At 41.8% G+C, this 21,112-nt stretch overlaps 1 pseudogene; it reads right to left on the bottom strand.

Annotated features, from left to right (window-relative positions):
* The window catches only part of LOC103194401, a 67,784-nt pseudogene extending 46,924 nt beyond the window's left edge, over window positions 1-20,860 (bottom strand).
* Between the last annotated feature and the right edge of the window lie 252 nt (window positions 20,861-21,112).

Here is a 21,112-nt window from a genome sequence, read left to right on the forward strand (position 1 = left end):
GAAACCCAAGGAGGGGTCGCTATGAGTCGGGGCCGACTCGACGGCACATAACAACAACAATAACAACAAAAGGTATAGACAAGATACTATTGTGTACACCATACTGCATTATCAGTAAGAGCAAACACTAAACTACAGCTGGATACATAGGTAGACAGGTATGGATAGGCAAATGGGAATATACCTACAACCATACATGGTTATTTGTTGGTGATAGAAATAACGCTGGAGATCGCATGATAGAATTTTGCAGGACCAATGAATTATTCATTGCAAATACCTTTTTCAACAACACAATGACAGCTATACACATGGACTTTACCAGGTGTAGTACACAGGAATCATATTCGCTACATCTGTGGAAAAAGGTGATGGAGAAGCTCAGTATCTTCAGGCAAAACAAGGCCAGGAGCTGACTGTGGAACAGACCATAAGTTGCTCACATGCAAGTTCAAGTTGAAGCTGAAGACAATTAAAACAAGTCCATGATAGCCAAAATATGACCTTGATTATATCCCTCCTGAGTTTAGAGACCACCTGAAGAATAGATCTGATGCATTGAACACAAATGACCAAAAACCAGAGGAATTGTGGGATGACATCAAGAACATAATCTGTGAAGAAAGCAAAAGATCATTAAAAAGACAGAAAAGGAAGGAAAGATCAAAATGGATGTCAGAAGAGACTCTGAAACTCTGAAACTTGCCTTTGAACAGAGGGCTAAAGCAAATGGAAGAAGTGAGAAGATAAGACAGCTGAACAGAAGATTTCAAAGAGCCACTCAAAAAGACAAAGACAATTATTATAATGAAATGAGCAAAGACCTGGAGTTAAAAAACCAAAAGGGAAGAACACACTCGGCATTTCTCAAGCTGAAAGAACTGAAGAAAAAAATCAAGCCTCAAGTTGCAATATTGAAAGATTCTATGGGCAAAATACTGAATGATGCAGGAAACATATAAAGAAAATGGAAGGAATACATAGTCACTGTATCAAAAAGAATGGGTCGATGTTCATCCATTTCAGGAGGTGGCATATAATCAAGAACCAATGGTATTGAAGGAAGAAGTCCAAGCTGCACTGAAGGATTTGGCAAAGAACGAGCCTCCAGGAAATGACAGAATACCCATTGAGATGTTTCAATAAATGGATGCTTCACTGGAGGCACTCACTCAGCTATGCCAAGAGATTTGGAAGACAGCTACCTACCCAACTGACTGGAAAATATCCCTATCTGTACCCATTCCAAAGAAAGGTGATCCCACAGAATGTGGAAATTACCTAACAATATCATTAATATCACACACAAGTAAAATCTTGCTGAAGATAATTCAGAAATGGTTGCAGCAGTATATTGACAGAGAACTTCCAGAACTGCAAGCTGGATTCAGAAGAGGACATAGAATGTGGGATATTATTGCTAGTGTCAGATGGATCTTGGCTGAAAGCAAAGAATACCAGGAAAATTTTTACCTGAGTTTTATTGACTATGCAAAGGCATTCGACTGTGTTGATGACAACAAATTATGGATAACATTGTGAAGAATGGGAATTCCAGAACACTTATTTGTGCTCATGAGGAACCTATACATGGACTAAGGGACTATCATTTGAATAGAGCAGGGGATACTGCCTGGTTTAAATTGTGGAAGGGAGTGAGTGTGTCAGGTTCGTATCCTTTCACCATACTTATTCAATCTGTATGCTGAGCAAATAATCTGAGAAACTTCAGTATGGATTACATCTCAACATAAAGAAAGCAAAAATCCTCACAACTGGGGCCAGTAAGAAATATCGTGATAAATGGAGAAAAGATTGAAATTGTCAGGAATTTCGTTTTACTTGGATCCACAATCAATACCAATGGAAGCAGCAGTTAAGAAATCAGCCATTATAATACACTGGGCAAAGCTGCTGCAAAAGACCTCTTTAAAGTATTAAGAAGCAAAGACGTCACTATGAAGACTAAGGTGCACTTAACCCAAGCTATGATATTTTCAATTGCCTCATATGCCTGTGAATGCTTGACATTAAATTAGGAAGAAGAGTTGATGCCTTTGAATTGTGGAATTGGTGAAGAATATTAAAAATACCGTGGACTGCCAGAAGAACAAACAAATCTGTCTTGGAAGAAGTGCAGCTGGAATGCTCCTTAGAAGCGAGAATGGCCAGACTTGGTCTTACTTACTTTGGCCATGTTGTCAGAAGGGACCATTCCCAGGAGAAGGATATCATGCTTGGTAAAGTGGAGGGTCAACAAAAAAGGGGGAAGATCCTTGGCAAGATGGATTGACACAGTGGCTGCAACAATTGAACCAGTGGCTGCAATGATGGGCTCGAGCATAGCAGGGATTGTGAGGATGGCACAGGACCAGGCAGTGTTTCATTCTGTTTTACGTGGGGTCACTATGAATCGGAGCCAACTTGACAGCATCCAACAACAACAACAACTGATGTAAGAATACATTTGAGATCAATGAACTTTATGCACTCAACACTGTGGATGACATAAATCAATAAAAAATAATAAAGAAGAAATAAAATAATAGAGAAAGAAAAAATAATCTGAATGTGTTTTGAATTTCCAACACAGAACTACATGATGACAAAATGTAAGATAATATTTTTTAGGGTCTAAGAAAATCTTTCTGCATTTCTGACTCAGAAAGCAAACGTCATTTCCTAGGAAAGGCTGTCTGGAATGTTCTATAGTCCAGAGGTCAGAGAAAAGGCTCCAGTGCTATGCCAGATTTCCATCCTGCTTTACCCTTTTAAAAATGTATCAGCTCTGTTTAATCAGTTATTTGTACCAGTAAGCAATTAAAGACTCCTTTTTTTTTTTTCTATTTTGTTTTTTCTAAAAGTGGCAAAATCCTAGTCATTGGCAATACAATGCACTAAGTGAAATGTCGTTGTCATGTACAGAATAATGAGCAAGCAGCCTGCAAAGAACAAATAGTTTGTTTTCCAAACTTCCTCCTAGGGTGGAGTCCCTCGTGGTGCAAATGGGTATGTGCTTGACTGCTGACTGAAAGTTTGGCAGTTTGGGCCTACCCAGAGGGCCTCAGAAGAAAGGCCTGGCAATCTATTTCTGAAAAATCAACTACTAAAAACCCCATGGAAGAATACAGTTCCACTCTGAAACACATGGATTGGAATCTACTCAAAGGCAATTGGTACCACCTCCTGGGGAAGTAGGGAGGTGATGCCTGGAGAGGTGGGGCAATGGAGTGACAGAGTGCAATAAATGAGTACTGGGCATAGTGCAAGAAGGCTTGGGTTCTAAGTCTAGATCTTTCTCTGCCTTGTTACGTGTTTGGGGGAAAATCAGACAATCTGTCTGATCATCAGTTCTCCATTTGAGAACTGGGGGTGATGAGATCCAGGTTTTAGGTTGTGAGGATTACATGAGATTATGTCTATATAGTGCCTAGCATAGCTCCTTCCACTCTATAAATGGTGACTGAAATAGAAGAGGAGGAGGAAGAACCAACATTTCTAGGTTTGTTTTTTTCATCCTTCTCTTTGTCCTCTTTCATCTCCTCCAACCTCCTGGTGTCTTCACGGTCCCAGCCCCTCATACTGTGGTCAGCATGCTACACAGGCCCCTCCCCTTTGGAAAACTTGAGATAAAGGGTCACAGACATGGCCAGAACCCTAGAGATGCCCTCAGCCATGTGCAGAGACATGGCAGTGGAGAGCACTGAGGTGCCCAGGAGGAATGTTCACTGAGGAGGCATCACTGGGAATGATGAGGAAGACTCAGGTCAGATTTTCCTAGGCAGTGGAGAAACCCAGGGGATACATAAAAAGGTTCACTGTGCAGAGAGAAAAGCAAAGTCCATCGTAGCTGGGATGATAGAGAGGAGAGGACCTGCTAAGGAGTTTGTAAGTTTTCCAGTAGGAGAAGGGGAGATATCACAGGAGCTTAAGCAGGGAAGATTTGCATTTTCAGGAAGATGACTCTGAAAGCAGAAGGAATCAGAGTCTATAAGTTAGCAGACAGGAAAATAAACCAGGAAGTTATTGCCACATCAGCCAAGTCATGAGGAGGCCTAACCTCAAGAGGAGGAAAGGGATTTGAGAGATATTACAAGGCTGATTTTCCACAACTGGGATATAAGAATAAGTAGGGGGAGCTAAGAATAACTCAAAGCTTTCCAAATAGGGTTGCCAGATTTGTCAAATAAAAATACAGGACATGCAGTTAAATTTGAATTTAAGGCAATTAATGAATACTCTTGTCCTATGCAATAATGAGTCTGAAATTGAAATGTTATTGAGTATTTTATCTAGCAACCCTATTTCAGAGTCTCTCCCTAAAACACACACTTATCCTGACTATACCACTCCTATCATAATTTGACTTCCCAGGGAAATATTCCTCTGGAAAGAGACTGCACTTGTTAGCTGGAAGGAGTATTTGGCTCTACTAGGCATTTACTGCGCCCATTTCCAGAGACTCAGCAGAACACAGAGCGCTTTTCTACATCTTCTTTGTCTCAATGTCATGGGGCACCTATACTATCACTTACTCAATATATATGTATTTTAAAATCTGTCTTAAATGTGGGTGGTTGTGCAAACAGTTAATGCACTGCGTACAGAAAGGCTGGATGTTCAAGTCCATCCCAAGGTGCCTTGGAATAAAAGCCTGGAGATCTAATTCCAAAAAATCGGCCATGGAAAATCCTGTGGAGCACAGATTTGGTCTGACACACATAGGCCACCACAAGCTGGAGTTGTTTTGATGGCAACTGTTGTTGTTGTTGTTGTTGTCATGTGCCGTCAAGTTGGACCCAACTCGTAGTAACCCTTCCTTGGGCTTCTGAGACAGTATCACTACAGAAATAGATTGTCCAACCTTCCTTCTGAGGAGTGACTGGTGAGTTTGAACCACCAGCCTTCTGGTCAGCAGTCAAGTGTCTTAGGCACTATGCTACCAGAGCTCCTTTGACGGCAACCAGTTTGGTTAAATGTATTCACTTTTTAAATTTAGTATTGTCTTGAGTAATATCTACGAAATCACCAGTTTGATGGACTAGTTATTTCTGCACCTATTAAAATAAACATGTAACTATGAAATAAAATTATTTGTCCCCACACTACCTAAAATTTGCATGCCACACTTCAGGAAATACCAGTAAAAGTGGGAAAGCTATACATGGGCCTGAGACCAGTGGGTTCTGGTCCAATTCAGACACTGTCCAGATGGGGAGGAGGGTGCTCCTGCCAGCTGTAAACCCTGCAACTGACAGATGAAGTTCGGAGGACAGCTTGGTCTCTGATAAGGAATGGGCAAGTGGGGTCTGTGGCCCCAGTCTTTGAGAGTCTGGCTGGTCCCAGAAGGGCAGAGTGCCATACATGGTCAGCTGTTGAGGAGCTGCGTGAGGACCACTGAGGGCTGAGAATCTGGTTAAAGGCTGTGAGTGAGGAGTTTAGGTTCCCAAATGAACAATCTATCTCTCCAGGGACTGTAAACTGATATTAAAGAATGCTCCTTGTGAGATTTCGACACATACTGTGAGTTACCTGTTTGCATAATGCCTAATTGTTTCTAAATTGTTAAGAAAACTTCTCCTGAAACCTGGTAGGGGTTCATGTTGATCTCAGTCCCTTGACTGTCCAGCAGGGAGGTTTTCCCAGGTTTATCAGTAAAGACTGGAGCCACCAGGATTATGACACCCTGAACTTGAACCAACCAGACATTCTTGCCCAGGCACCTCTAACCCCAAAGATTATGCTGACCACCTGGAGGTCATGATTTCAATGCTTCTCCTGAATGCTAGCAGGCTCTCCTCTCTCCGGTTTCGCTGCTCCACCCAGCTTGTACTCCTAGACTATGCCAGTGCTACTCTGGGTCCGCTCTCTCTCCTCACCAAATCCAGGCCCCTTCATGTGGGCTAGTGGATCCCTGATATAGTCCCTGTGTGCTCCTCCTTTGAGGGCTGGTGAGACAAACGATGGTGGGGATAGGGCTGGTACGCCATCCCACTTACTCCCACTGCTCCTGAATACCAAGCCTATTCTGTGTGGGGCAAGGCGGAGGGGCTGGGTAGAAGTGACAGCACCAAGTATCCAGTGCCTGGGGTGTGCCAAGCATTGGGCTAGGCTGACCTCACAGTGACTGAAGGCAAGTGTGTCAGCATTTTCATTTAAAAAAAAAAAAAAACAAACAAGAAACCAAACTTACTGTTGTCGAGTGGGATCCGACTCATAGCAACCCCTCCCTGGGTTTCCAAGGCGGTATCACTTCGGATAGTAGATTGCCCAATCTTCCTTCCAAGGGGTGGCTGGTGGTTTTGAACTGCCAGCCTTCTGGTTAGCAGTCAAATGCCTTAGGCGTTACGCCACCAGAGCGCCTTTTCATTTTACAGATGAGGAAACCTAGCTCAGAGAGATTAAGAAACTTGCCTAAGGCAGAAAAAGCAGAACTGAGATTAGACCTCATACCTTCTAACCTTAAGTATGGTGCTCTTTGAAGTATGCCAATTGAAATGATTATGAGGGAATGGGCGGTTGCTGGCTCAATTTCAACACAGTAAGAATTTGGAGGACTATATCTTGTGTGCCTAACACGTGGGAACCAAACCCAATGAGTGTTAATCAAATGACTCTGTATCATATGGAACCTACAGCTAACACTTCCTTCAGAATATGCTGCTAAAACTCCCATCCTTCTTTACCGTGCCCCAATCCTTTTTCCTCATGACTGCTCACAGATGCATATACCACATTGTTATTGTGTGTCATTCAGTCACTTCTGACTCATAGTGACCCTATAGGATAGAGTAGACTGGTTCCATAGGATTTCCAAAGCTGTAAACCTTTACAAAAGCTGACTGTCACATTCCTCCCCTCCCCCACAGAGCTACTGGGTGGGTTCAAACTCCTAATCTTTTTAGTTAACAGACAAGTGCTTAACAGTTGTGCCACCAGGGCTCCTTACACCCATACTAAACCAAAACCAAACTCACTTCTGTTGAGTCGATTCAGACTCATAGCAACCTCTCCTTGGGTTTCCAAGGTGGTATCTCTATGGAAGCAGATTGCCCAATCTTCCTTCTGAGGAGTGGCTGGTGGGTTTGAACCACCAGATTTCTAGTTAGCAGTCAAATACCTTAGGCACCACGCCACCAGAGCTCCTAAACTCACACTAGTTAGACTCAATGTTGTTGTTTTTATGTGCCGTTGACTTGGACCCAACTCATAGTGACCCCTTCTTGGGTTTCCAAGGCAGTATTACTATGGAAGTAGATCGACCAACCTTCCTTAGGCTGTGGTAACAAAAAGACCCAAAATAAAATGACTTAAGCTTAAGCTTCTTTCTCTCTCACATAAAATTGCACATAAGTGATTCAGTATCGTATGGCCCAAACTGGCTTCCTCAGCTACTACCATTACATTCTGTATCCCTGTTAGCAGGAAAGAGGGGAGCACATGCTTTCTTTTTAAGGGTCTGACCTGGAAGATGGCACATATCACTTCCACTTATAAACCATATTGGCCCAAACATATCACACGGAAATTCGCAGCTGCAAGAGCAGCTGAGAAATGTAGTCTTTCTCTCAGTTGACATAAATCTGAGTTTTCAATAAAAACTTTTATTCCTATAGGAGAAGAGAAGAGCTATTGAGGACAGATAGCACCTGCAACCACAATAATTTGGGGGAAGCTCTTGCAACATAAATTGACAAGCCATTTATGTTTTTTAAAAGAAGTCTGGACTTGGAGTCAGACCACCTGGCTCTGAGCCACAACTCTGCCACTTAGGTACAACCAGGGCAGGTTGGGTAACCTCTCTGATTCTCAAGGTGGTTTTTTTTTTCTTCCTTTCCTCTGTACAAAGAAGTAATCATAATTAGTCTGCCCACCTCACTGGGATGTTTGAAGGTCCAAGTAGATTAATGTCTGAATATCTAGCGTAGTCTGCAGGGTCACCTGAAAAGTAAAATACAACTGTATTGGGAAGCCCAGAGGTTTTTTACTTTCCTTTTTAATTGTAAGCATTTGGCCCTACCTGCCCAACTTGGTTAAGGCATTTGACTGCTAACCAGAAGGCTGGCGGTTCAAACCTACCAGCAGCTACTCGGAAGAAAGACTGGGCAATCTACTTCTGTAAAGATACTGCCTCGGAAACTCATGGAGGGGTTGCTATGGGTCAAATCGATCCATGGCAAGCTCAGACACACCCAACTTGGTTTAAGACAAAAACCACATACGGTGATTTTTTTTTTTTTTTTAATTTATATTCCCACTCCTGGGGATAGGGGGTGGGGGAGTATTCTTTGGCATGTCCTATTTACTCTGCTGGTGCCCCCGTGCCCCCGTGCCCCGTGGGGACTGAGCTCCTCTCCCCAGAGCACTGCAGCTCTCCTGGCTCCCTTCTGTCCCTTGGGTGAGATTCCTTGGCAACCCGCCTACGCTGGCCCTTTCTGAACTCTGATCACATGTGGCTGATGAGGAAGCCCCCTGAAACTTAGTCCTTGTAAAGTGGGTTTGAGTCGAGAGCCCAGGAACAGCACCAGCAGGAAGGAATCCAACAAACAGCCCTCAGAGATGCCAGTCTGAGCCATTTCTCCCCACCTCACAAGCAACAAACACAAAAGGCAGCTGTGGCATGTGTTTGCACTCCTAGTTTCACTTGTATTGCAATCTGCACTGTGTAATAGTTAGAGCAGAGCTTGTTCTTATCTATGAGCTTCTAAGCTCTTAAAGGGAGGAAAGAAGGAAAGCTTTTCTTGGCACCTATTATATCCACTATAAACAACCTGCCATAATTTCTCCCTCACTCAGTCTCACTGCCAGCAGGTATTAGTCCTCCCTTATTTATAGATGAGGAATCTGAGGTTCTAATACCACCCTCCCCAAACCCCTCCCCCCCTCCAAAAAAACCCATTGCCTTTGAGTCTAATCCAACCCATGGCAACTCAATGTATTACAGAGTAGAATTGAGCTCCACAGGGTTTCCTTGGCTGTAGTTTTTATAGAAGATTGCCAGGTCTTTCTTCCATGGTGCCGCTGGTTGGATTTGATCCACCAACTGTTTAGTTAACAGGGGAGCACAAACTATTTGCTCCACCCGAAGACCTTTCTGAGATTGAAAGAGTACCTCAATATCAAACAGTCATTAAATAGAGGAAGCAAGTTTGAACCTACGCCCTCTGACACCAGGCCTGGCTCTTTCCACAATACCATATTTTTTTATTATAATTGAGAATGAAATATTAGAAGCCATGTGTAGAATCTTTGTATTCTGCCCAGAGAACTGGCACGATTTGATGCACACAATAGAGACTTAAAAAAGTTAGAGTGAATGGTGTTTTTCATCATTTTATCTCTGGCAGTGCATAGCATAGTACTTGACATGCAAAACAGGTCATTATAGGGTTTATGGGATATACTTAAATTGTTGGATGGATATTTTAAAAAGAAATATAGCTGTCTAAGAGTTGAAGGTGAAAGCTCCTTGCAAAGCCTTCATGGAAATAAGCTTGCCATGCAGCTCAAACAGGTGAACGAAATCAGGGAAAGAGGTTTACTGGACACAACCATTCATGCCTGGCTTTCTGGCAGAACCAGAGCAGGTATTAACAAGTGGTCCACTGTAGCTGGGATTTGAGTTGCATTCACAGCCATGAGTCTGTGGCTACAGCAAATGGAACTTCCAATAGGCATAATCTGGAAGAGAGAACTTCCCACAAGGCCCATGCATGGCCAGTATCCACCCTGGGTTTCCTGGCATGGTCCAATTTTACATCTTCTATCTCAAAGTCCCTAGGAGGGCATGCATCCCTGTTGAGTAATGAGCCCTGCTTTTGAATATGGAAAATATGACCACCACAGGAGCGTGGAAAGTGTCTTTTATTGCTTCCTGCTGGTAGATCAAAGGTAGAGAACTGGCCTGCCTAGGTCAGCCTGCTTTACCAGAGAAAGGGAGGGTCATCAGGGCTCAGGAGCTGTTTTATGACCCAGCTCAGGTCCGGAAACCAAGGGGAACCTTTTGATAGAGAGAGCCAGGGCCAGAGCAGGGCTGTGGGCCTGAGACTGGGTCCTGAAAGAAGCAAAGAAAGTGGCCACAAGAGAAAAGAAACATGCAGAAACTGCTCTTTTGATTTCATTGCACAAAGGAAGGAGGTGGCCCAAGGTTCCTTGCAACACATGAAGAAGAGTATTTGGGGAAGTGAGTACTCTCCCTGCACCTCCTCAGAGCAGAGGTCAGGCATTGGCAGTCCAGGGCAGGCTGGGAGGCTCCTTTGTGGTCATAGCTCCTTCCACACCCCGTGGGGTCACCACTGGGTAACTGTGTCCCTTATAAGTAGAGCCAAATACAATTACTTCCGAGGAGTGGCTGGTGGATTTGAACCATCAGCCTTCTGGTTAGTAGTCAAGTGCCTTAGGCACTATGCTACCAGAGCTCCCAGGGATAATTAAATGGGATGATGTGTCTAAAGCATCTAGCACAGCACCTGACCCCTAGTTGTTGTTGTTAGTGGACCAAAGCCTATTTGTTTTCTGGGATCAGGCTATTAAAACTTGGTCCCTTCCTCCTTTTCCTCAACCCTCAGTCCCAGTCACGGTGGGTTAAGCTCTGTGTTGGGACTCAGGAGACATGGGTTCTCATCTTGATTTAATAATCAGCTCTGAGGGCTTGAGCAATTTTTCCTTCTGGCCTCTGTTTTATCAGCAGTCAAATGAGGAATAAAGATGATGTAACTCACAGAGTTACAGAGTACTTAGCAAGGAGTCCTGGGTGCACAGTGGTAAAGAGCTCAGCTGTTAAATGAAAGGTCCGAGATTCAAACCCACCAGTGGCTCCACAGGAGAAAAGACCTGGTGGTCTGCTCCTGCAAAGATTACACCCAGCGAAACTCTATGGGGCAGTTCTATTCTGTCACATGGGGTCGCTATGCGTCAAAATCAACTTTACAACACTACAAATAGGACTAGTTACTTTGCCTTGAGGTTGTTCAACTAGATGGTCCTGCCCTAAAACAAAAACCTTTAAAATGTTAGCTTTCTTCAGTTCTGTAAAATCTTTGCAATTCTACATACCTCATTCATTCATTTAACAAACATATATTGAGCACCACTGTACGTTAGTGCTGCTAAGTAACAAATAGTATTAACTTCCACTTACTAGGTCCCTAATAGGCATCATCACCACCCATCTGTCAGTTTGTCATGCTGTGGTGGCTTATGTATTGCTATGATGCTAGAAGCTATGCCACCAATATGTCAAATACCAGCAGGGTCACCCATGGTGAATAGGTTTCAATGGAGCTTCCAGACTAACACTGGGAAGAGAGGTCTGGTGATCTACTTCCAAATATTGGCAAGTGAAAACCCTATGGATTGCAACAGAATATTGTCTGTTTCAAATCCACCAGCCACTTCTCTGAAGGAAGGTTGGGCAATCTATTTCCATAGTGATACCACCTTGAAAACCCAAGGAAGGGTTACTATGAGTCAGATCTGACTTGATGGCACATGACAACAACAACATAGTGCTGGAAGATGAGCCCCCTAGGTTGGAAGGCACATAAAATACACAATGACTATAACAGACTCAAGCTTACTAATGGTCGTGAAGCAGGTGTAGGACCAGGCAATGTTTCATTCTGTTGTACCTGGGGTTCTCATGAGTTGGAGCTGACTCAATGGCAACTAACAACAACAACTAGGGGTCAGGTGCTGTGCTAGATACTTTAGACACATCATCCTGTTTAATTGTCCCTGGGAGCTCTGGTAGTATAGTGCCTAAGGCACTTGACTGCTAACCAGAAGGCTGGTGGTTCAAATCCACCAGCCACTCCTTGGAAGTAAGATGGGGCAATCTACTTCTGTAGACCCAAGGAGGGGTCACTATGAGTCGGGTCCGACTTGATGGCACATAACAATAACAACAATAGCTCTGGAGATACTATTTCAACTTTTAGTCTAAGAAAAGTGTTATTTAAGCAACTTGCTCAAGGTCACAAAAATATTTGGAGGGCCACAGGAATCTGTTTGCTTCTTTGAAGTGTTTCCCTAGAGTATTGATCTCATGAATTAGATCTTCCATGCAGATGATGCCATATTTACTAAGACACCATGCACTCAAAGTGTCATCTATCAGGGAAATTAATTTCTTATTGATTTTTGCCAGAACTGCGATTATAGATCAGTTCATTCACTGATGTCAGGTTTGGTACCTCCATGCAATATATGGTTCCACAATCCTCAGCATGTCAGTTGAAGCCTTGCTGAGTTTAACAAAGGCACCACTGAAGATCTGACAAAGGTGAACAAGAGAAAGCTCTTTTGAAACTGATCTCACATCATTGATCCCTCTGATCTTGATAACAAATGCCAGCTTGGGCTCTGCAGGTACCTAAGAGTTGCTTTTCTTGTCACCCTAGCTATTTGAATTTCAGTTTTGTACATATGCCTATGTTCCTTGTGGTAGTGCTTAGCTTTTTCGTAGTTAAGCTTCCTCCTTGCCTTTTGAAGTATCTTTTGGGCAAGTTTCTTTCTCAGGCTCTTGATCTTTTTTTTTAAAAAAAAAAACAAACAAACTCACTGCTGTTGAGTCAGATCTGACTCATAGCGACCCCTCCATGGGTTTCCGAAGCGGTATCACTATGGAAGTAGATTGCTCAACTTTCCTTCTGAGGAGTGGCTGGTGGGTTTGAACTGCCAGCCTTCTGGTTAGCAGTCAAATGCCTTAGGCCTGCAAAATTCTTTGCTGTTTCTTACGGGTTTCTGGCCCAGCTGGAGTGTGGGAGGTAGTCACATATACACCCACTGCAACTGAGTCCATTCTGATTCATTGTGTTCCTACAGGACAGAACAGAGCTGCCCCACAGGGTTTCCAAGGCTGTAAATGTTTATGGAAGCAGGTTGCCTCATCTTTCTCCCACAGAGTGGCTGGTGGGTTTGAACTGCTGACCTTTTGGTTAGCAGCTGGATGCTTTAACTACTGTGCCACCAGAGCTCCTATTGGAGAGAGATGCACACACAAGCACACATACACACAAGTACGTGTATGTATATGCATGTGTGTGTTTATTGTAGTTTGGGTGAAAGTTTACAGAGCAAATTAGTTTTTCATTCAACGATTTATATACATTTTGTTCCATGACATTGGTTGCAATCCCCTCAATGTAACTGCACTCTTCCCACTTCCTCCCTGGGTGCCTTGTTCTGAGTCATCCTTCTTTCCTGCCCCTTCCTGCCTTCTGAGCTTTGTTATGGGGCAAATGCTGCCCTTTTGGTGTATGTGGTTGTACTGAGGCGTACATTCCTCTCTGATGTTATTATGCACTTTAGAGGCCTGTTTATTATAGCTTGGCTGAAAGTTGATTCCCAAAGGTGGGTTCGATTCCAAGCTTGCAAGGTGTCTAAGGTCCACAGTCTTGGGGGTTGCACCAGTCTCTATCAGATCAGTAAGTATGGTCTATTTCATGTTTTTGAACATATTTTTAACTCTATGTCTGTTGGACTGTGAAGCTGGTGTTTTAAAACACACTGGTTCTGTGCAGCACAGTTAAATGAGACACCACCGGTCCTGACCTCAAGGAGGCTCTAACAAGGAGCCTGTATTCAGAATGCCAGCTTGTAGGCTCTGAAACCCCTGGCTTTGTTTCTCTGGCACATTAGCATCATGTCCCACCTGTTTCACAAAATCCAGGGAGCCTGGAACACATAGAAAGTCCCTTTTCCCTTCACACTTCCAGCCACTAGCTCCACAGACCTCAGTTCCACAGTTTTCAGCAGGAATGGCTGTACCATGAATAGTTTTATACTATAGAAATAGTGCCCTCATGTGTCAGGCATACAACACACCTTTGAACTCAAGAGAAAGACAAATTTAAAAATAATGTTAAAGTATGAAACTTGGTGTTTTGTTTTGTTTGTTGCTTTTGCTTCCTATATTTTTGAAACATATTGAGGAGAAACGATGGAAAAAACTCTAAACCAGCAGAATTCTACCAAAAAAAAACCAAAAACAAAAACAAAAAGCAGTGCAATCAAGTTGATTTCAACTCATAGCAACACTCTAGGAAAGAGCAGAATTTTCCCATAGGGTTTCCAACGCTGTAAATCTTTAAGTAAGCAGACTGTCCCATCTTTCTCCTGTGGAGTCGCTGGGTGGATTTGAACTACAGACCTTTCAGTTAGCAGCCCAGCACTAAAGCACTGCACCACTAGGGCTCAGTAGAACTCTACACAGAGATAAAATACTAAGCACGAGGACTAGAATGAAAGAAACTAATCTTGGAATAGTCCCTTGCTGGGAAGTTCCCCTATCCCACACTAGCAAAGGAAGTCCAACACTCCTGCTGATTCAACCTGAAAAAGATTCTTCCTTCTTTTCAGGTTGCCTTTTTTCCTTTATACTTTTTTTTCATTCTTTTTCTCTAATTTACCCTTTTATTATTATTATTCCCTTCTCTACTCTTTCCAATCCTTCTTAGAAATAGTTCTATTTTCTTATAAATCACAGCATTTCAATTTTTCTCTTTTATGGACATTTTAAAATTTACTCCTTCCTTTATGAGTGTGTTTTTTGGGGATAGTGGGAGGTGGGGATGGGAAGTACAGAGACTGTGACAACTCAGAGAGAAAATTAGAGATGGATTTAGGAAATCTGCATTTTTCTCCATCTATCCATCGTCTATCCATCCTTCTGTGAAGATTAGCAATCATGTACAAAAACGCATAAAATGAAATGATATCATATATGGTTTAGGAGATATGATGAAGGGGAAATATATATAATAATAGAAAGGTCAGGGGTAATTGCCTACCATAGAGTCCCACACATGTGCTCAATGCTGTTACCATTACGTGCTACCAAGTCAATTTTAAATCATAGAAACCCCATAGAACAGAGTAGAGCTTCCTCATAGGGTTTTGTAGGATGCACTCTTTACAGGAGCAGATGGCCAGCCCTTTCACCTGAGGAGCTGCTGGTGGGTTCAAACCAATGACCTTTTGGTTACCAGCTAAGTGCTTAATCCTTGCACCACCAGGGGCTCCTTTAACTCAAGGTAGGTCATAGAATATTTTTGTGAAGTTTCCAGAAATCAAGGCAAAAAGGAAAAAATAATTAGTAATTATATTTATCCTGTCTATTAGATTAAAACAAACCAATTATTCTTTGGAAGTACTGTGCTTTCTGATATTGAGACTCGACAGAAATTTCTCCCATTGGTACTCACAGAGAGAGGACTGTAGTATGGCAGGAAACATCCTCAATAACAGCCCTACAATAGCTACAGTGACGAGTTTCTGACAGTTATTCTATAACTACACTCAAATAACTCCTAAGTGCAATTCAGTAGAACAAGTCCAAACATGAGCTCAAATAATATGATCAAAGTACCATATTTTTACACAAATAATGTACAGATTATATGTTTTTGCTAACCACACAGGGCCCCCCACATCTGTATGCTTTTATTTCCCCCATAAGTGCACTATTCCAATTTTTTTTCACCATATTGCTGACTTCAATTTCTATTTCTGATCACATGGAAATTTCACTTAAGGTAGGTATTGATTTTATATTACCTAAAATTTGAGCCAAAAGCATTTACTGATAGATCAACTTTGAGCTAATGTGCCATAACTATCAACTTAACTGTAGAAATAAGCACAGTTTTGATTGTTTATTTTCTGATTATTGGGGGACTACTAAACATGATTCAAGACTTCTTGACCATGGCTTATATCTTTATTATACAGTTATAATCAAAAGTAACATTTTTGCACTAGTTTTATACATATAAGTAGGAGATTAAAGAAAATGAACAGAACAATATGATTTACCTATAATATGCGAGGATGGGTAAATGAGGCCAAAATTCCCTTCTGTGAATGTCATGAGATATGTGCAGTATAAGTGTTCTGGTTACCCAGTGCCTCTCTGACAAGAATATACCACCAATGGGATGACCGTAACAAGCAGGAGTTTATTCTTTTCTAGTTTTGAGGCTTCAAGTCTGAGTTCAAAGCACCAGGCTCTAGGAGCTGGGTGAAAGCCCCTCAACCTTGAGCCTCAGCTCTGCCTCCTGTTCCCGGCTCAGTAAAGCTGGAGGCTTTTCTTCACTCAGCTGCTGGCTGCTGAAGCTGACAAGCCCAAGGTTGACAAGTAAAAAGGCACAATCCCAATATTTCCAAACCACATGGCAGGCCATTCATTCAAGTCCATTGAAAATCCCAAGGTCAGCAGAGCATGGCAGGCTGTTGAACAACAACACAGCTACATGCAGGGTCCAAGCGTGCCATAAGCTAGAGACCATTCCCAAAGCTATTTCTTATATACAGGAAGCAGACCACATACCCAAAGACAGCTACTCAGCTGCTCACAGTCAATTCCACCATGGAGTTGATTACCAGTCTCATCATGGGGAATACTACATCCAGCTGCCTAGCCACTCAACCAGGCCTAGCCAAGTTGACACACAAACTTAGCCACCAAAATATGCATGGATGTATTTTGCCAGAAACCATTTTACTTAATTTCATTATCTCCTCACATTATATGTGTGGGTGTGTTATTTACGTAGGCATGTTATTTGTGGGAGAAAATATGATAAGCAATTCTCTGATGCTCTGAAACATTTCCAGGGCAAAATTTAGAATATGTGAAGAAATGAATGCACTGTGTGCCCTTAAGAAATCCTCTATGGGTATTCTTTCTCCTTTTTTTTTTTTTTTTTTTTAAATATTTATAGCCGTTTTATTTATAAGAATAAAAAACTGCATATAACTCTTATGTCCATCATCTGTTGAATGGATAAATAAATTGGATATTGTTGGCAGTGCCTTCGCATTGGCTCAGACTCATGGCAGCCCTATGTTCAATAGAACAAAACACTTCCTAGTCCTCAGAACCTTTGATATGTCTGAGCTCATAGTTGCAACCACTGTGCCAATCCATCTCATTGACAGTCTTCTCCTCTACTTTACCAAACATGATATCCTTTTCCAGGGAACGATCCTTTCTGACAACATGACCAAAGTAGATGAGACAAAGTCTGGCCATACTTGCTTTCAAGGAGCATTCCAGCTGCACTTCTTCAGGACAGATTAGTTTGTTCTTCTGGCAGTCCATAGTATTTTCAGCATTCTTCGCCAACACCACAATTCAAAGGCAACAACTCTCCTTCAGTCTTCCTTATTCATTGTCCAGCTTTCACATGCATATGAGGCAATTGAAAATATCATGGCTTGGGTTAGGTGCACTTTAGTCTTCAATGTGACATATTTCTTCTTAACACTTTAATTAAAGAGGTTTTGTGACTGCTAACCAGAAGGCTGGCAGTTCAAAGCCACCAGCCACTCCTCGGAAGGAAGGTTGGGCAATCTACTTCCATAGTGATACTGTTTCAGAAGCCCAAGGAGGGGTTGCTATGAGTCAGACGTTACTTGACGGCAATGAGTTTGGTTTTGCAGCACATGTGCCCAGTGCAATGCAACATCTGATTTCTTGGCTGCTGCTTCCATGGTTGTTGATTCTGGATCCAAGTAAAGGAAATCCCTGGCAACTTCAATCTTTTCTCCATTTATTGTGATGTTGTTTATTGGTCCAGTTGTGAGGATTTTTGTTTTCTTTATATTGAGGTGTAGTCCATAGTGAAGGCTGTCATCTTTGTTCTTCATCAGTAAGTGCTTTGAGTCATCTTCATTTTCAGCAAGCAACATTGTGACATCTGCATATTACAGGTTGTTAACGAGTCTTCCTCTAATCCCGATGCCATGTTCTCATGTAGTCCAGCTCTAGGATTATTTGCTCAGTTTAAGTGTGGTGAAAGGATACAACCCTGATGCACACCCTTCCTGATTTTAAACCATGCAGTATCCCCTTGTTCTTTTCAAATGACAGCTTCTTGGTAAATGTACAGGTGCTTCATGAGCATAATTAAGTGTTCTGGAATTCTCATTCTTCTCAATGTTATCCATAATTTGTTATGATCCACACAGTTGAATATCTTTGAATAATCAATAAAACACAGGTAAATATCTTTCTGGTATTCTTTGCTCTCAGCCAAGATCCATCCGACATCAGAAATGATATCCATCATTTCACGTTCTCTTCTGAATCCAACTTGAATTTTTGGAAGTTCCCTGTCAATATACTGTTGCAACCATTTTTGAATTATCTTCATCAAAATACTACTTATGTGTGATATTGATATTGTTCTATAATTTCCACATTCTGTGGGATCACCTTTCTTTGGAATGGGTACGAATATCGGTCTCTTCAAATTAGTTGACCATATAGCTGTCCTCCAAATGTCTTGGCATAAAAGAGTAAGTGCCTCCAGTACTGCATTGGTTTACTGAAACATCTTAATGGGTATTCTGTCATTTCCTAGAGCTCTGTTCTCACCAGTTCCTTCAGTGAAGCTTGGACTTCTTCCTTCAACATCATTGGTTCTTGGTCATATCCTACCTCTTAAAATAGGCGAGTATCAACCAATTCTTCTTGGTACAGTGACTGTGTATTCTATCTTCCTTTGATGCTTCCCATATTATTCAATATTTTGCCCACAGAATCCTTCAATACTGCAACTCGAGGCTTGAATTTCTTCTTTAGTTCTTTCAGCTTGAGAAATACCAAGTGTGTTCTTTTCTTTCAGTTTCTAACTCCAGTCTTTGCACTTTTCATTATAAGACTTTACTTTGTCTTCTTGAGCTGCCCTACGAAATCTTCTGTTCAGCTCTTTTATTTCATCATTTCTTCCATTCATCTTAGCTATTCTATGTTCAAGAACAAGTTTTGGAGTCTCTTCTGCAATCATTTTGATCTTCCTTTCCTGTCTTTTTAATGACCTTTTGCTTTCTTCATGTGTAATGTTCTTGATGTCATCCCACAACTCATTTGGTCTATGGTCACTGGTGTTCAGCATGTCAAATCCATTGTTCAGATGGTCTCTAAATTCATGTGGAATATAACCATGGTTGTATTCTGGCTCTTGCACACTTGTTTTAATTGTCTTCAGCTTCGAATTGAACTTGCATATGAGCAGTTGCTATTCTCTTCCACAGTCAGCTCCGGGCCTTATTTTGACTGATGATATTCAACTTCTCCATCACCTCTTTCCACAGATGTAGTCTGATTTCATCTGGTGAGGTCCACGTGTATAGCCACCATTTATCTTGTTGAAAAAAGGTATTTGCAATGAGTAACTCATTAGTCTTGAAAATTTTTATCATGTGTTCTCTGCCTTTATTTCTATAACTAAGGCCATATTTTCCAACTTCCGATGATTTTTCTTTGTTTCGAACTTTCACATTCCAATCCTCAGTAATAATCAATGCATCTTAATTGTACATTTGGTCAATTTTAGACTGCAGAAGTTGGTAAAATCTTCATTTTTTTCATCTTTGGCTTTAGTGGTTGCTGTATAAATTTCAATAATAGTTGTATTAACTGGTCTTCCTTGTAGGCATATGGATATTTTCCTATCACTGACAACATTGTACTTCAGGATAGATCTTGACATGTTCTCAGATACTATTTAGCAACAAAAAGAATGAGTTATAACATACAGGAAAACATGGATAAATATCAAAAGTATTAAGCCTCCTAACTGGGCTTTTGATAAAACTGAATGTGGCAGAGTGTGAGGGTATATAATCTCTGAATCTATGTTGCCAGAAGATCTTCAGGCTTTTAACAACTAAGGGACAGCAAAAGAGTAAGTTGTTAAAAGAGAATTAAGGATTCTACCCAGACACATGACTGATTGTTGCACACTTCATTTTAGCAGAAGGTAGATTAAGGGACTACCTAGAAAGTGAGGGTTCCCTGGGTAGTGCAAATGGTTAAAGCTCTTGGCTGCTGAATGAAATGTTGGAAGCTCAAACTCACCCAGAGGTGCCTCAGAATAAAATCCTGAATGAATCAGCCATTAAAAACCTTATGGAATAAGGACCAGGTTTGCTGGTCTGATAGAGCCTGGTGAAACCCCTGAGACTATGGCCCCTAGCTGCCTTTCAGGTCTGGAATTGAACCCACTCCTGTGGCTTCCAGCCAAACAAAAGGCATATGAGCTGACCATTTACATTAGGTAGATACCTCCTTGGAGAGACCAATCATGGGAGAATAGAAGGACTGTGTATGCACAGGGAGACAGCTTGTGGGGCAGGAGTGCCTGGGAGGGAAGGACACAGGGAAGAGAGCTGTTGTATTGTGGTAAATGGCAGTCAATATCATGAGACAAAGTGTATGTGAACTGCTGCATGGAAAATAAATTTGCTCTGTAAACTTTCACCCAAATCACAATTAAAAAAAAAAAAAAAAAACTTTATGAAGTACATTTCTATTCAGAAACACATGAGGTTGTCATGAGTCAGAATTGACTCTGTGGCAACTGTTTGCTCTTATTCTTAGAAACTAAAGCCAAAAACCCTCTCAGAAAAGTTGGAGGTCCACTCTAGTTTAAGAAAGAGGCCTTAAAGGGATTTTCAAATTTCCGTGTGCTTAGGAATCTACCAGGATATTTGTTCAAAATGCAGAGTCCCTGGACTCACCCTAAGATTTTTATTCCATCATGCTACATGAATCTGTATGTTAAACAATTACTTCAGAAGTTCTAATACAGAGATGAAATAGTAGCTAAACCACTCTGTCTCCTTATATGGCTTAATCACGGGCTGATTGGCTGGCTGTGAGTCTGAATGCCCACTTCCTCTGACAACCAGCCCCCTAGTTTCCAGTTCAGGTGGTTTTTGTGACCTGGAGTTGACCTTAGCTTGTTAGGTGCCCATGCGTATTAACTTCTGTGCCTCTGAGTGAAGTTTGGTTGCCTTATTCAGATCATGTATGTATATATGATGTAATAATTAGTAACTGTACCTGCATAGCATGTTTAAGAATGTTGCTGATGTAATTTCCTGCTTACAAACCCATATAAAAGCAGCCTGCCCAAAGCCCACATTGAGCAATCTCACTTGGCTGTTCCTTTCCTTAACCAACGATATAAAGCTCCATTTCTGATCTCCCACCTCAGCCTCTTGTTAATAGGCTGTGCTGAGTGCAGTTGAGCAGCATTTGGACTTTCCTAGTAGCTCTGGTAGCATAGTGGCTAAGGCACTTGACTGCTAACCAGAAGGC

This window comes from Orycteropus afer, unplaced genomic scaffold (assembly GCF_000298275.1).
Source record: "Orycteropus afer afer isolate SDZICR_OR568_19922 unplaced genomic scaffold, OryAfe1.0 scaffold00044, whole genome shotgun sequence".
Lineage (NCBI taxonomy): Eukaryota > Metazoa > Chordata > Mammalia > Tubulidentata > Orycteropodidae > Orycteropus > Orycteropus afer.